A 15,967-nucleotide genomic window follows, 5' to 3' on the forward strand; every position below is an offset into this window, starting at 1 on the left:
AAAATCAGAAGGTAAATCAATGTTATTACAGAAATCCGCTTTTTGGCATTTTCTCAGCGAGAAACAGTCATTTTGTACCTGAAACACTGTAAGTGGTTTGGTGAGTCCAATAATGAAATGAGTCTCTCAAATCAACTACATAGACACCTTTCTCCAATTTTCTAACGTTTTCAATAGCTTGCCTTAAAAAAACTAAGAAGGTAAATCAATGTTATGACAGAAATCCGCTTTTTGGCATTTTCTCAGCGAGAAACAGTCATTTTGTACCTGAAACACTGTAAGCGGTTTGGAGAGTCCAATAATGAAATGAGTCTCTCAAATCAACTACATAGACACCTTTCTCCAATTTTCCAACGTTTTCAATAGCTTGCCTTAAAAAATAAGAAGGTAAATCAATGTTATGACAGAAATCCGCTTTTTGGCATTTTCTCAGCGAGAAACAGTCATTTTGTACCTGAAACACTGTAAGTGGTTTGGTGAGTCCAATAATGAAATGAGTCTCTCAAATCAACTACATAGACTCCTTTCTCCAATTTTCCAACGTTTTCAATAGCTTGCCTTAAAAAATAAGAAGGTAAATCAATGTTATGACAGAAATCCGCTTTTTGGCATTTTCTCAGCGAGAAAAAGTCCTTTTGTACCTGAAACACTGTAAGTGGTTTGGTGAGTCCAATAATGAAATGAGTCTCTCAAATCAACTACATAGACTCCTTTCTCCAATTTTCCGACATTTTCAATAGCTTGCCTTGAAAAATCAGAAGGTAAATCAATGTTATGACACAAATCCGCTTTTTGGCATTTTCTCAGCGAGAAACAGTCATTTTGTACCTGAAACACTGTAAGTGGTTTGGTGAGTCCAATAATGAAATGAGTCCCTCAAATCAACTACATAGACACCTTTCTCCAATTTTCCAACATTTTCAATAGCTTGCCTTGAAAAATCAGAAGGTAAATCAATGTTATGACAGAAATCCGCTTTTTGGCATTTTCTCAGCGAGAAACAGTCATTTTGTACCTGAAACACTGTAAGTGGTTTGGTGAGTCCAATAATGAAATGAGTCTCTCAAATCAACTACATAGACTCCTTTCTCCAATTTTATGACGTTTTCAATAGCTTGCCTTGAAAAATCAGAAGGTAAATCAATGTTATGACAGAAATCCGCTTTTTGGCATTTTCTCAGCGAGAAACAGTCATTTTGTACCTGAAACACTGTAAGTGGTTTGGTGAGTCCAATAATGAAATGAGTCTCTCAAATCAACTACATAGACACCTTTCTCCAATTTTCTAACGTTTTCAATAGCTTGCCTTATAAAATAAGAAGGTAAATCAATGTTATGACAGAAATCCGCTTTTTGGTATTTTCTCAGCGAGAAACAGTCATTTTGTACCTGAAACACTGTAAGCGGTTTGGAGAGTCCAATAATGAAATGAGTCTCCCAAATCAACTACATAGACACCTTTCTCCAATTTTCTAACGTTTTCAATAGCTTGCCTTAAAAAATCAGAAGGTAAATCAATGTTATGACAGAAATCCGCTTTTTGGCATTTTCTCAGCGAGAAACAGTCATTTTGTACCTGAAACACTGTAAGTGGTTTGGTGAGTCCAATAATGAAATGAGTCTCTCAAATCAACTACATAGACTCCTTTCTCCAATTTTCTAACGTTTTCAATAGCTTGCCTTGAAAAATCAGAAGGTAAATCAATGTTATGACAGAAATCCGCTTTTTGGCATTTTCTCAGCGAGAAACAGTCATTTTGTACCTGAAACACTGTAAGCGGTTTGGAGAGTCCAATAATGAAATGAGTCTCTCAAATCAACTACATAGACACCTTTCTCCAATTTTCTAACGTTTTCAATAGCTTGCCTTAAAAAAATAAGAAGGTAAATCAATGTTATGACAGAAATCCGCTTTTTGGCATTTTCTCAGCGAGAAACAGTCATTTTGTACCTGAAACACTGTAAGTGGTTTGGTGAGTCCAATAATGAAATGAGTCTCTCAAATCAACTACATAGACACCTTTCTCCAATTTTCTAACGTTTTCAATAGCTTGCCTTAAAAAATAAGAAGGTAAATCAATGTTATGACAGAAATCCGCTTTTTGGCATTTTCTCAGCGAGAAACAGTCATTTTGTACCTGAAACACTGTAAGCGGTTTGGAGAGTCCAATAATGAAATGAGTCTCTCAAATCAACTACATAGACACCTTTCTCCAATTTTCCAACGTTTTCAATAGCTTGCCTTAAAAAATAAGAAGGTAAATCAATGTTATGACAGAAATCCGCTTTTTGGCATTTTCTCAGCGAGAAACAGTCATTTTGTACCTGAAACACTGTAAGTGGTTTGGTGAGTCCAATAATGAAATGAGTCTCTCAAATCAACTACATAGACTCCTTTCTCCAATTTTCCAACGTTTTCAATAGCTTGCCTTAAAAAATAAGAAGGTAAATCAATGTTATGACAGAAATCCGCTTTTTGGCATTTTCTCAGCGAGAAACAGTCATTTTGTACCTGAAACACTGTAAGTGGTTTGGTGAGTCCAATAATGAAATGAGTCTCTCAAATCAACTACATAGACTCCTTTCTCCAATTTTCCGACATTTTCAATAGCTTGCCTTGAAAAATCAGAAGGTAAATCAATGTTATGACACAAATCCGCTTTTTGGCATTTTCTCAGCGAGAAACAGTCATTTTGTACCTGAAACACTGTAAGTGGTTTGGTGAGTCCAATAATGAAATGAGTCCCTCAAATCAACTACATAGACACCTTTCTCCAATTTTCCAACATTTTCAATAGCTTGCCTTGAAAAATCAGAAGGTAAATCAATGTTATGACAGAAATCCGCTTTTTGGCATTTTCTCAGCGAGAAACAGTCATTTTGTACCTGAAACACTGTAAGTGGTTTGGTGAGTCCAATAATGAAATGAGTCTCTCAAATCAACTACATAGACTCCTTTCTCCAATTTTATGACGTTTTCAATAGCTTGCCTTGAAAAATCAGAAGGTAAATCAATGTTATGACAGAAATCCGCTTTTTGGCATTTTCTCAGCGAGAAACAGTCATTTTGTACCTGAAACACTGTAAGTGGTTTGGTGAGTCCAATAATGAAATGAGTCTCTCAAATCAACTACATAGACACCTTTCTCCAATTTTCTAACGTTTTCAATAGCTTGCCTTATAAAATAAGAAGGTAAATCAATGTTATGACAGAAATCCGCTTTTTGGTATTTTCTCAGCGAGAAACAGTCATTTTGTACCTGAAACACTGTAAGCGGTTTGGAGAGTCCAATAATGAAATGAGTCTCCCAAATCAACTACATAGACACCTTTCTCCAATTTTCTAACGTTTTCAATAGCTTGCCTTAAAAAATCAGAAGGTAAATCAATGTTATGACAGAAATCCGCTTTTTGGCATTTTCTCAGCGAGAAACAGTCATTTTGTACCTGAAACACTGTAAGCGGTTTGGAGAGTCCAATAATGAAATGAGTCTCTCAAATCAACTACATAGACACCTTTCTCCAATTTTCCAACGTTTTCAATAGCTTGCCTTAAAAAATAAGAAGGTAAATCAATGTTATGACAGAAATCCACTTTTTGGCATTTTCTCAGCGAGAAACAGTCATTTTGTACCTGAAACACTGTAAGTGGTTTGGTGAGTCCAATAATGAAATGAGTCCCTCAAATCAACTACATAGACACCTTTCTCCAATTTTCCAACGTTTTCAATAGCTTGCCTTAAAAAATCAGAAGGTAAATCAATGTTATGACAGAAATCCGCTTTTTGGCATTTTCTCAGCGAGAAACAGTCATTTTGTACCTGAAACACTGTAAGTGGTTTGGTGAGTCCAATAATGAAATGAGTCTCTCAAATCAACTACATAGACTCCTTTCTCCAATTTTATGACGTTTTCAATAGCTTGCCTTGAAAAATCAGAAAGTAAATCAATGTTATGACAGAAATCCGCTTTTTGGCATTTTCTCAGCGAGAAACACTCATTTTGTACCTGAAACACTGTAAGTGGTTTGGTGAGTCCAATAATGAAATGAGTCTCTCAAATCAACTACATAGACACCTTTCTCCAATTTTCTAACGTTTTCAATAGCTTGCCTTAAAAAATAAGAAGGTAAATCAATGTTATGACAGAAATCCGCTTTTTGGCATTTTCTCAGCGAGAAACAGTCATTTTGTACCTGAAACACTGTAAGTGGTTTGGTGAGTCCAATAATGAAATGAGTCTCTCAAATCAACTACATAGACACCTTTCTCCAATTTTCTAACGTTTTCAATAGCTTGCCTTATAAAATAAGAAGGTAAATCAATGTTATGACAGAAATCCGCTTTTTGGTATTTTCTCAGCGAGAAACAGTCATTTTGTACCTGAAACACTGTAAGCGGTTTGGAGAGTCCAATAATGAAATGAGTCTCTCAAATCAACTACATAGACTCCTTTCTCCAATTTTCTAACGTTTTCAATAGCTTGCCTTGAAAAATCAGAAGGTAAATCAATGTTATGACAGAAATCCGCTTTTTGGCATTTTCTCAGCGAGAAACAGTCATTTTGGACCTGAAACACTGTAAGTGGTTTGGTGAGTCCAATAATGAAATGAGTCTCTCAAATCAACTACATAGACACCTTTCTCCAATGTTCTAACGTTTTCAATAGCTTGCCTTAAAAAATAAGAAGGTAAATCAATGTTATGACAGAAATCCGCTTTTTGGCATTTTCTCAGCGAGAAACAGTCATTTTGTACCTGAAACACTGTAAGTGGTTTGGTGAGTCCAATAATGAAATGAGTCTCTCAAATCAACTACATAGACTCCTTTCTCCAATTTTCTAACGTTTTCAATAGCTTGCCTTAAAAAAATAAGAAGGTAAATCAATGTTATGACAGAAATCCGCTTTTTGGCATTTTCTCAGCGAGAAACAGTCATTTTGGACCTGAAACACTGTAAGTGGTTTGGTGAGTCCAATAATGAAATGAGTCTCTCAAATCAACTACATAGACACCTTTCTCCAATGTTCTAACGTTTTCAATAGCTTGCCTTAAAAAATCAGAAGGTAAATCAATGTTATGACAGAAATCCGCTTCTTGGCATTTTCTCAGCGAGAAAAAGTCATTTTGTACCTGAAACACTGTAAGTGGTTTGGTGAGTCCAATAATGAAATGAGTCTCTCAAATCAACTACATAGACACCTTTCTCCAATTTTCTGACATTTTCAATAGCTTGCCTTGAAAAATCAGAAGGTAAATCAATGTTATGACAGAAATCCGCTTTTTGGCATTTTCTCAGCGAGAAACAGTCATTTTGTACCTGAAACACTGTAAGTGGTTTGGTGAGTCCAATAATGAAATGAGTCTCTCAAATCAACTACATAGACTCCTTTCTCCAATTTTCCGACATTTTCAATAGCTTGCCTTGAAAAATCAGAAGGTAAATCAATGTTATGACAGAAATCCGCTTTTTGGCAGTTTCTCAGCGAGAAACAGTCATTTTGTACCTGAAACACTGTAAGTGGTTTGGTGAGTCCAATAATGAAATGAGTCTCTCAAATCAACTACATAGACTCCTTTCTCCAATTTTCTAACGTTTTCAATAGCTTGCCTTAAAAAATAAGAAGGTAAATCAATGTTATGACAGAAATCCGCTTTTTGGCATTTTCTCAGCGAGAAACAGTCATTTTGTACCTGAAACACTGTAAGTGGTTTGGTGAGTCCAATAATGAAATGAGTCTCTCAAATCAACTACATAGACACCTTTCTCCAATTTTCTAACGTTTTCAATAGCTTGCCTTATAAAATAAGAAGGTAAATCAATGTTATGACAGAAATCCGCTTTTTGGTATTTTCTCAGCGAGAAACAGTCATTTTGTACCTGAAACACTGTAAGCGGTTTGGAGAGTCCAATAATGAAATGAGTCTCTCAAATCAACTACATAGACTCCTTTCTCCAATTTTCTAACGTTTTCAATAGCTTGCCTTGAAAAATCAGAAGGTAAATCAATGTTATGACAGAAATCCGCTTTTTGGCATTTTCTCAGCGAGAAACAGTCATTTTGTACCTGAAACACTGTAAGCGGTTTGGAGAGTCCAATAATGAAATGAGTCTCTCAAATCAACTACATAGACACCTTTCTCCAATTTTCTAACGTTTTCAATAGCTTGCCTTAAAAAATCAGAAGGCAAATCAATGTTATGACAGAAATCCGCTTTTTGGCATTTTCTCAGCGAGAAACAGTCATTTTGTACCTGAAACACTGTAAGTGGTTTGGTGAGTCTAATAATGAAATGAGTCTCTCAAATCAACTACATAGACTCCTTTCTCCAATTTTCTAACGTTTTCAATAGCTTGCCTTAAAAAAATAAGAAGGTAAATCAATGTTATGACAGAAATCCGCTTTTTGGCATTTTCTCAGCGAGAAACAGTCATTTTGTACCTGAAACACTGTAAGCGGTTTGGAGAGTCCAATAATGAAATGAGTCTCTCAAATCAACTACATAGACTCCTTTCTCCAATTTTCTAACGTTTTCAATAGCTTGCCTTAAAAAAATAAGAAGGTAAATCAATGTTATGACAGAAATCCGCTTTTTGGCATTTTCTCAGCGAGAAACAGTCATTTTGGACCTGAAACACTGTAAGTGGTTTGGTGAGTCCAATAATGAAATGAGTCTCTCAAATCAACTACATAGACACCTTTCTCCAATGTTCTAACGTTTTCAATAGCTTGCCTTAAAAAATCAGAAGGTAAATCAATGTTATGACAGAAATCCGCTTCTTGGCATTTTCTCAGCGAGAAACAGTCATTTTGTACCTGAAACACTGTAAGTGGTTTGGTGAGTCCAATAATGAAATGAGTCTCTCAAATCAACTACATAGACTCCTTTCTCCAATTTTCCGACATTTTCAATAGCTTGCCTTGAAAAATCAGAAGGTAAATCAATGTTATGACAGAAATCCGCTTTTTGGCCTTTTCTCAGCGAGAAACAGTCATTTTGTACCTGAAACACTGTAAGTGGTTTGGTGAGTCCAATAATGAAATGAGTCTCTCAAATCAACTACATAGACTCCTTTCTCCAATTTTATGACGTTTTCAATAGCTTGCCTTGAAAAATCAGAAGGTAAATCAATGTTATGACAGAAATCCGCTTTTTGGCATTTTCTCAGCGAGAAACAGTCATTTTGTACCTGAAACACTGTAAGTGGTTTGGTGAGTCCAATAATGAAATGAGTCTCTCAAATCAACTACATAGACAACTTTCTCCAATTTTCTAACGTTTTCAATAGCTTGCCTTAAAAAAATAAGAAGGTAAATCAATGTTATGACAGAAATCCGCTTTTTGGCATTTTCTCAGCGAGAAACAGTCATTTTGTACCTGAAACACTGTAAGCGGTTTGGAGAGTCCAATAATGAAACGAGTCTCTCAAATCAACTACATAGACACCTTTCTCCAATTTTCCAACGTTTTCAATAGCTTGCCTTAAAAAATCAGAAGGTAAATCAATGTTATGACACAAATCCGCTTTTTGGCATTTTCTCAGCGAGAAACAGTCATTTTGTACCTGAAACACTGTAAGTGGTTTGGTGAGTCCAATAATGAAATGAGTCTCTCAAATCAACTACATAGACTCCTTTCTCCAATTTTCCAACGTTTTCAATAGCTTGCCTTAAAAAATAAGAAGGTAAATCAATGTTATGACAGAAATCCGCTTTTTGGCATTTTCTCAGCGAGAAACAGTCATTTTGTACCTGAAACACTGTAAGTGGTTTGGTGAGTCCAATAATGAAATGAGTCTCTCAAATCAACTACATAGACTCCTTTCTCCAATTTTCCGACATTTTCAATAGCTTGCCTTGAAAAATCAGAAGGTAAATCAATGTTATGACACAAATCCGCTTTTTGGCATTTTCTCAGCGAGAAAAAGTCATTTTGTACCTGAAACACTGTAAGTGGTTTGGTGAGTCCAATAATGAAATGAGTCTCTCAAATCAACTACATAGACTCCTTTCTCCAATTTTATGACGTTTTCAATAGCTTGCCTTGAAAAATCAGAAGGTAAATCAATGTTATGACAGAAATCCGCTTTTTGGCATTTTCTCAGCGAGAAACAGTCATTTTGTACCTGAAACACTGTAAGCGGTTTGGAGAGTCCAATAATGAAATGAGTCTCTCAAATCAACTACATAGACACCTTTCTCCAATTTTCTAACGTTTTCAATAGCTTGCCTTAAAAAATCAGAAGGTAAATCAATGTTATGACAGAAATCCGCTTTTTGGCATTTTCTCAGCGAGAAACAGTCATTTTGTACCTGAAACACTGTAAGTGGTTTGGTGAGTCCAATAATGAAATGAGTCTCTCAAATCAACTACATAGACTCCTTTCTCCAATTTTCTAACGTTTTCAATAGCTTGCCTTGAAAAATCAGAAGGTAAATCTATGTTATGACAGAAATCCGCTTTTTGGCATTCTCTCAGCGAGAAACAGTCATTTTGTACCTGAAACACTGTAAGCGGTTTGGAGAGTCCAATAATGAAATGAGTCTCTCAAATCAACTACATAGACACCTTTCTCCAATTTTCTAACGTTTTCAATAGCTTGCCTTAAAAAATCAGAAGGTAAATCAATGTTATGACAGAAATCCGCTTTTTGGCATTTTCTCAGCGAGAAACAGTCATTTTGTACCTGAAACACTGTAAGTGGTTTGGTGAGTCCAATAATGAAATGAGTCTCTCAAATCAACTACATAGACTCCTTTCTCCAATTTTCTAACGTTTTCAATAGCTTGCCTTAAAAAAATAAGAAGGTAAATCAATGTTATGACAGAAATCCGCTTTTTGGCATTTTCTCAGCGAGAAACAGTCATTTTGGACCTGAAACACTGTAAGTGGTTTGGTGAGTCCAATAATGAAATGAGTCTCTCAAATCAACTACATAGACACCTTTCTCCAATGTTCTAACGTTTTCAATAGCTTGCCTTAAAAAATCAGAAGGTAAATCAATGTTATGACAGAAATCCGCTTCTTGGCATTTTCTCAGCGAGAAACAGTCATTTTGTACCTGAAACACTGTAAGTGGTTTGGTGAGTCCAATAATGAAATTAGTCTCTCAAATCAACTACATAGACTCCTTTCTCCAATTTTCCGACATTTTCAATAGCTTGCCTTGAAAAATCAGAAGGTAAATCAATGTTATGACAGAAATCCGCTTTTTGGCATTTTCTCAGCGAGAAACAGTCATTTTGGACCTGAAACACTGTAAGTGGTTTGGTGAGTCCAATAATGAAATGAGTCTCTCAAATCAACTACATAGACTCCTTTCTCCAATTTTCTAACGTTTTCAATAGCTTGCCTTAAAAAATCAGAAGGTAAATCAATGTTATGACAGAAATCCGCTTTTTGGCATTTTCTCAGCGAGAAACAGTCATTTTGTACCTGAAACACTGTAAGTGGTTTGGTGAGTCCAATAATGAAATGAGTCTCTCAAATCAACTACATAGACTCCTTTCTCCAATTTTATGACGTTTTCAATAGCTTGCCTTGAAAAATCAGAAGGTAAATCAATGTTATGACAGAAATCCGCTTTTTGGCATTTTCTCAGCGAGAAACAGTCATTTTGTACCTGAAACACTGTAAGTGGTTTGGTGAGTCCAATAATGAAATGAGTCTCTCAAATCAACTACATAGACTCCTTTCTCCAATTTTATGACGTTTTCAATAGCTTGCCTTGAAAAATCAGAAGGTAAATCAATGTTATGACAGAAATCCGCTTTTTGGCATTTTCTCAGCGAGAAACAGTCATTTTGTACCTGAAACACTGTAAGTGGTTTGGTGAGTCCAATAATGAAATGAGTCTCTCAAATCAACTACATAGACACCTTTCTCCAATGTTCTAACGTTTTCAATAGCTTGCCTTAAAAAATCAGAAGGTAAATCAATGTTATGACAGAAATCCGCTTTTTGGCATTTTCTCAGCGAGAAACAGTCATTTTGTACCTGAAACACTGTAAGTGGTTTGGTGAGTCCAATAATGAAATGAGTCTCTCAAATCAACTACATAGACACCTTTCTCCAATGTTCTAACGTTTTCAATAGCTTGCCTTAAAAAATCAGAAGGTAAATCAATGTTATGACAGAAATCCGCTTTTTGGCATTTTCTCAGCGAGAAACAGTCATTTTGTACCTGAAACACTGTAAGTGGTTTGGTGAGTCCAATAATGAAATGAGTCTCTCAGATCAACTACATAGACACCTTTCTCCAATTTTCTAACGTTTTCAATAGCTTGCCTTAAAAAATAAGAAGGTAAATCAATGTTATGACAGAAATCCGCTTTTTGGCATTTTCTCAGCGAGAAACAGTCATTTTGTACCTGAAACACTGTAAGCGGTTTGGAGAGTCCAATAATGAAATGAGTCTCTCAAATCAACTACATAGACACCTTTCTCCAATTTTCTAACGTTTTCAATAGCTTGCCTTAAAAAAATCAGAAGGTAAATCAATGTTATGACAGAAATCCGCTTTTTGGCATTTTCTCAGCGAGAAACAGTCATTTTGTACCTGAAAGACTGTAAGTCGTTTGGTGAGTCCAATAATGAAATGAGTCTCTCAAATCAACTACATAGACACCTTTCTCCAATTTTCCGACATTTTCAATAGCTTGCCTTGAAAAATCAGAAGGTAAATCAATGTTATGACAGAAATCCGCTTTTTGGCATTTTCTCAGCGAGAAACAGTCATTTTGTACCTGAAACACTGTAAGTGGTTTGGTGAGTCCAATAATGAAATGAGTCTCTCAAATCAACTACATAGACACCTTTCTCCAATTTTCTAACGTTTTCAATAGCTTGCCTTAAAAAATAAGAAGGTAAATCAATGTTATGACAGAAATCCGCTTTTTGGCATTTTCTCAGCGAGAAACAGTCATTTTGTACCTGAAACACTGTAAGTGGTTTGGTGAGTCCAATAATGAAATGAGTCTCTCAAATCAACTACATAGACCCCTTTCTCCAATTTTCTAACGTTTTCAATAGCTTGCCTTGAAAAATCAGAAGGTAAATCAATGTTATGACAGAAATCCGCTTTTTGGCATTTTCTCAGCGAGAAACAGTCATTTTGTACCTGAAACACTGTAAGTGGTTTGGTGAGTCCAATAATGAAATGAGTCTCTCAAATCAACTACATAGACACCTTTCTCCAATTTTCTAACGTTTTCAATAGCTTGCCTTAAAAAATCAGAAGGTAAATCAATGTTATGACAGAAATCCGCTTTTTGGCCTTTTCTCAGCGAGAAACAGTCATTTTGTACCTGAAACACTGTAAGTGGTTTGGTGAGTCCAATAATGAAATGAGTCTCTCAAATCAACTACATAGACTCCTTTCTCCAATTTTCCGACATTTTCAATAGCTTGCCTTGAAAAATCAGAAGGTAAATCAATGTTATGACAGAAATCCGCTTTTTGGCATTTTCTCAGCGAGAAACAGTCATTTTGTACCTGAAACACTGTAAGTGGTTTGGTGAGTCCAATAATGAAATGAGTCTCTCAAATCAACTACATAGACTCCTTTCTCCAATTTTATGACGTTTTCAATAGCTTACCTTGAAAAATCAGAAGGTAAATCAATGTTATGACAGAAATCCGCTTTTTGGCATTTTCTCAGCGAGAAACAGTCATTTTGTACCTGAAACACTGTAAGTGGTTTGGTGAGTCCAATAATGAAATGAGTCTCTCAGATCAACTACATAGACACCTTTCTCCAATTTTCTAACGTTTTCAATAGCTTGCCTTAAAAAATAAGAAGGTAAATCAATGTTATGACAGAAATCCGCTTTTTGGCATTTTCTCAGCGAGAAACAGTCATTTTGTACCTGAAACACTGTAAGCGGTTTGGAGAGTCCAATAATGAAATGAGTCTCTCAAATCAACTACATAGACACCTTTCTCCAATTTTCTAACGTTTTCAATAGCTTGCCTTAAAAAATCAGAAGGTAAATCAATGTTATGACAGAAATCCGCTTTTTGGCATTTTCTCAGCGAGAAACAGTCATTTTGTACCTGAAACACTGTAAGTGGTTTGGTGAGTCCAATAATGAAATGAGTCTCTCAAATCAACTACATAGACTCCTTTCTCCAATTTTATGACGTTTTCAATAGCTTGCCTTGAAAAATCAGAAGGTAAATCAATGTTATGACAGAAATCCGCTTTTTGGCATTTTCTCAGCGAGAAACAGTCATTTTGTACCTGAAACACTGTAAGTGGTTTGGTGAGTCCAATAATGAAATGAGTCTCTCAAATCAACTACATAGACACCTTTCTCCAATGTTCTAACGTTTTCAATAGCTTGCCTTAAAAAATCAGAAGGTAAATCAATGTTATGACAGAAATCCGCTTTTTGGCATTTTCTCAGCGAGAAACAGTCATTTTGTACCTGAAACACTGTAAGTGGTTTGGTGAGTCCAATAATGAAATGAGTCTCTTAAATCAACTACATAGACTCCTTTCTCCAATTTTATGACGTTTTCAATAGCTTGCCTTAAAAAATAAGAAGGTAAATCAATGTTATGACAGAAATCCGCTTTTTGGCATTTTCTCAGCGAGAAACAGTCATTTTGTACCTGAAACACTGTAAGTGGTTTGGTGAGTCCAATAATGAAATGAGTCTCTCAGATCAACTACATAGACACCTTTCTCCAATTTCCTAACGTTTTCAATAGCTTGCCTTAAAAAATAAGAAGGTAAATCAATGTTATGACAGAAATCCGCTTTTTGGCATTTTCTCAGCGAGAAACAGTCATTTTGTACCTGAAACACTGTAAGCGGTTTGGAGAGTCCAATAATGAAATGAGTCTCTCAAATCAACTACATAGACACCTTTCTCCAATTTTCTAACGTTTTCAATAGCTTGCCTTAAAAAATCAGAAGGTAAATCAATGTTATGACAGAAATCCGCTTTTTGGCATTTTCTCAGCGAGAAACAGTCATTTTGTACCTGAAACACTGTAAGTGGTTTGGTGAGTCCAATAATGAAATGAGTCTCTCAAATCAACTACATAGACTCCTTTCTCCAATTTTATGACGTTTTCAATAGCTTGCCTTGAAAAATCAGAAGGTAAATCAATGTTATGACAGAAATCCGCTTTTTGGCATTTTCTCAGCGAGAAACAGTCATTTTGTACCTGAAACACTGTAAGTGGTTTGGTGAGTCCAATAATGAAATGAGTCTCTCAAATCAACTACATAGACACCTTTCTCCAATGTTCTAACGTTTTCAATAGCTTGCCTTAAAAAATCAGAAGGTAAATCAATGTTATGACAGAAATCCGCTTTTTGGCATTTTCTCAGCGAGAAACAGTCATTTTGTACCTGAAACACTGTAAGTGGTTTGGTGAGTCCAATAATGAAATGAGTCTCTCAAATCAACTACATAGACTCCTTTCTCCAATTTTCCGACATTTTCAATAGCTTGCCTTGAAAAATCAGAAGGTAAATCAATGTTATGACAGAAATCCGCTTTTTGGCATTTTCTCAGCGAGAAACAGTCATTTTGTACCTGAAACACTGTAAGTGGTTTGGTGAGTCCAATAATGAAATGAGTCTCTCAAATCAACTACATAGACTCCTTTCTCCAATTTTCTAACGTTTTCAATAGCTTGCCTTAAAAAATCAGAAGGTAAATCAATGTTATGACAGAAATCCGCTTTTTGGCATTTTCTCAGCGAGAAACAGTCATTTTGTACCTGAAACACTGTAAGTGGTTTGGTGAGTCCAATAATGAAATGAGTCTCTCAAATCAACTACATAGACTCCTTTCTCCAATTTTATGACGTTTTCAATAGCTTGCCTTGAAAAATCAGAAGGTAAATCAATGTTATGACAGAAATCCGCTTTTTGGCATTTTCTCAGCGAGAAACAGTCATTTTGTACCTGAAACACTGTAAGTGGTTTGGTGAGTCCAATAATGAAATGAGTCTCTCAAATCAACTACATAGACACCTTTCTCCAATTTTCTAACGTTTTCAATAGCTTGCCTTAAAAAATAAGAAGGTAAATCAATGTTATGACAGAAATCCGCTTTTTGGCATTTTCTCAGCGAGAAACAGTCATTTTGTACCTGAAACACTGTAAGTGGTTTGGTGAGTCCAATAATGAAATGAGTCTCTCAAATCAACTACATAGACTCCTTTCTCCAATTTTCCGACATTTTCAATAGCTTGCCTTGAAAAATCAGAAGGTAAATCAATGTTATGACAGAAATCCGCTTTTTGGCATTTTCTCAGCGAGAAACAGTCATTTTGTACCTGAAACACTGTAAGTGGTTTGGTGAGTCCAATAATGAAATGAGTCCCTCAAATCAACTACATAGACACCTTTCTCCAATTTTCCAACGTTTTCAATAGCTTGCCTTAAAAAATCAGAAGGTAAATCAATGTTATGACAGAAATCCGCCTTTTGGCATTTTCTCAGCGAGAAACAGTCATTTTGTACCTGAAACACTGTAAGTGGTTTGGTGAGTCCAATAATGAAATGAGTCTCTCAAATCAACTACATAGACTCCTTTCTCCAATTTTCTGACGTTTTCAATAGCTTGCCTTAAAAAATCAGAAGGTAGGATTCTTAATAGGACTAGCTGTTAATATCCCTAAAATATATCAGCACGATAACTCCTATCGGACATGACTGTGGGGTGGAGTTTTGACAGGATCGCGGGGCACCACCAAATCTACACGTCATCAGTTGTGTGCCTTGTCTTCATCAGGTGTTTCGGCCTCTTAACACAATACACCCTCTTCCAAGGTTGGCCTGCCACAGGCTGATCAGACCTGGGTGTGTGTCATATGGTGGCACCCCGTGGTCATCAAACAGCCCATGTTGCATCCCTCCGTTTCAGCCACAGCCAGTGACTGCTCCGTTCGGCTGCTTTGGCAAGTTCTTTTATTGCCTTCCGCTGGGCCTGTCCTCTGATCCCAACTTCCTTCAGGAGCCGTGTGGTGGACCTGGCTACAAAGCCTCGGCAGCCAACCTCCACTGGCCACACCTTTACGTTCCATCCCCGCGCCTCAGGATCAGCTGCTAGGTTAGCATAACGCAGCGTTTTTCTTTCGAATGCTTCGTCGATGTTATCCTCCCACGGGACAGTCAGCTCCACAATGAAGACATTTTCTCAGCGAGAAACGGTCATTTTGTACCTGAAACACTGTAAGTGGTTTGGTGAGTCCAATAATGAAATGAGTCTCTCAAATCAACTACATAGACTCCTTTCTCCAATTTTCTGACGTTTTCCATAGCTTGCCTTAAAAAATCAGAAGGTAAATCAATGTTATGACAGAAATCCGCTTTTTGGCAGTTTCTCAGCGAGAAACAGTCATTTTGTACCTGAAACACTGTAAGTGGTTTGGTGAGTCCAATAATGAAATGAGTCGCTCAAATCAACTACATAGACTACTTTCTCCAATTTTCTGACGTTTTCAATAGCTTGCCTTAAAAAATCAGAAGGTAGGATTCTTAATAGGACTAGCTGTTAATATCCCTAAAATATATCAGCACGATAACTCCTATCGGACACGACTGTGGGGTGGAGTTTGGACAGGATCGCGGGGCACCACCAAATCTACACGTCATCAGTTGTGTGCCTTGTCTTCATCAGGTGTTTCGGCCTCTTAACACAATACACCCTCTTCCAAGGTTGGCCTGCCACAGGCTGATCAGACCTGGGTGTGTGTCATATGGTGGCACCCCGTGGTCATCAAACAGCCCATGTTGCATCCCTCCGTTTCAGCCACAGCCAGTGACTGCTCCGTTCGGCTGCTTTGGCAAGTTCTTTTATTGCCTTCCGCTGGGCCTGTCCTCTGATCCCAACTTCCTTCAGGAGCCGTGTGGTGGACCTGGCTACAAAGCCTCGGCAGCCAACCTCCACTGGCCACACCTTTACGTTCCATCCCCGCGCCTCAGCATCAGCTGCTAGGTTA

This window comes from Cololabis saira, unplaced genomic scaffold (genome assembly GCF_033807715.1).
Source record: "Cololabis saira isolate AMF1-May2022 unplaced genomic scaffold, fColSai1.1 scf033, whole genome shotgun sequence".
Lineage (NCBI taxonomy): Eukaryota > Metazoa > Chordata > Actinopteri > Beloniformes > Belonidae > Cololabis > Cololabis saira.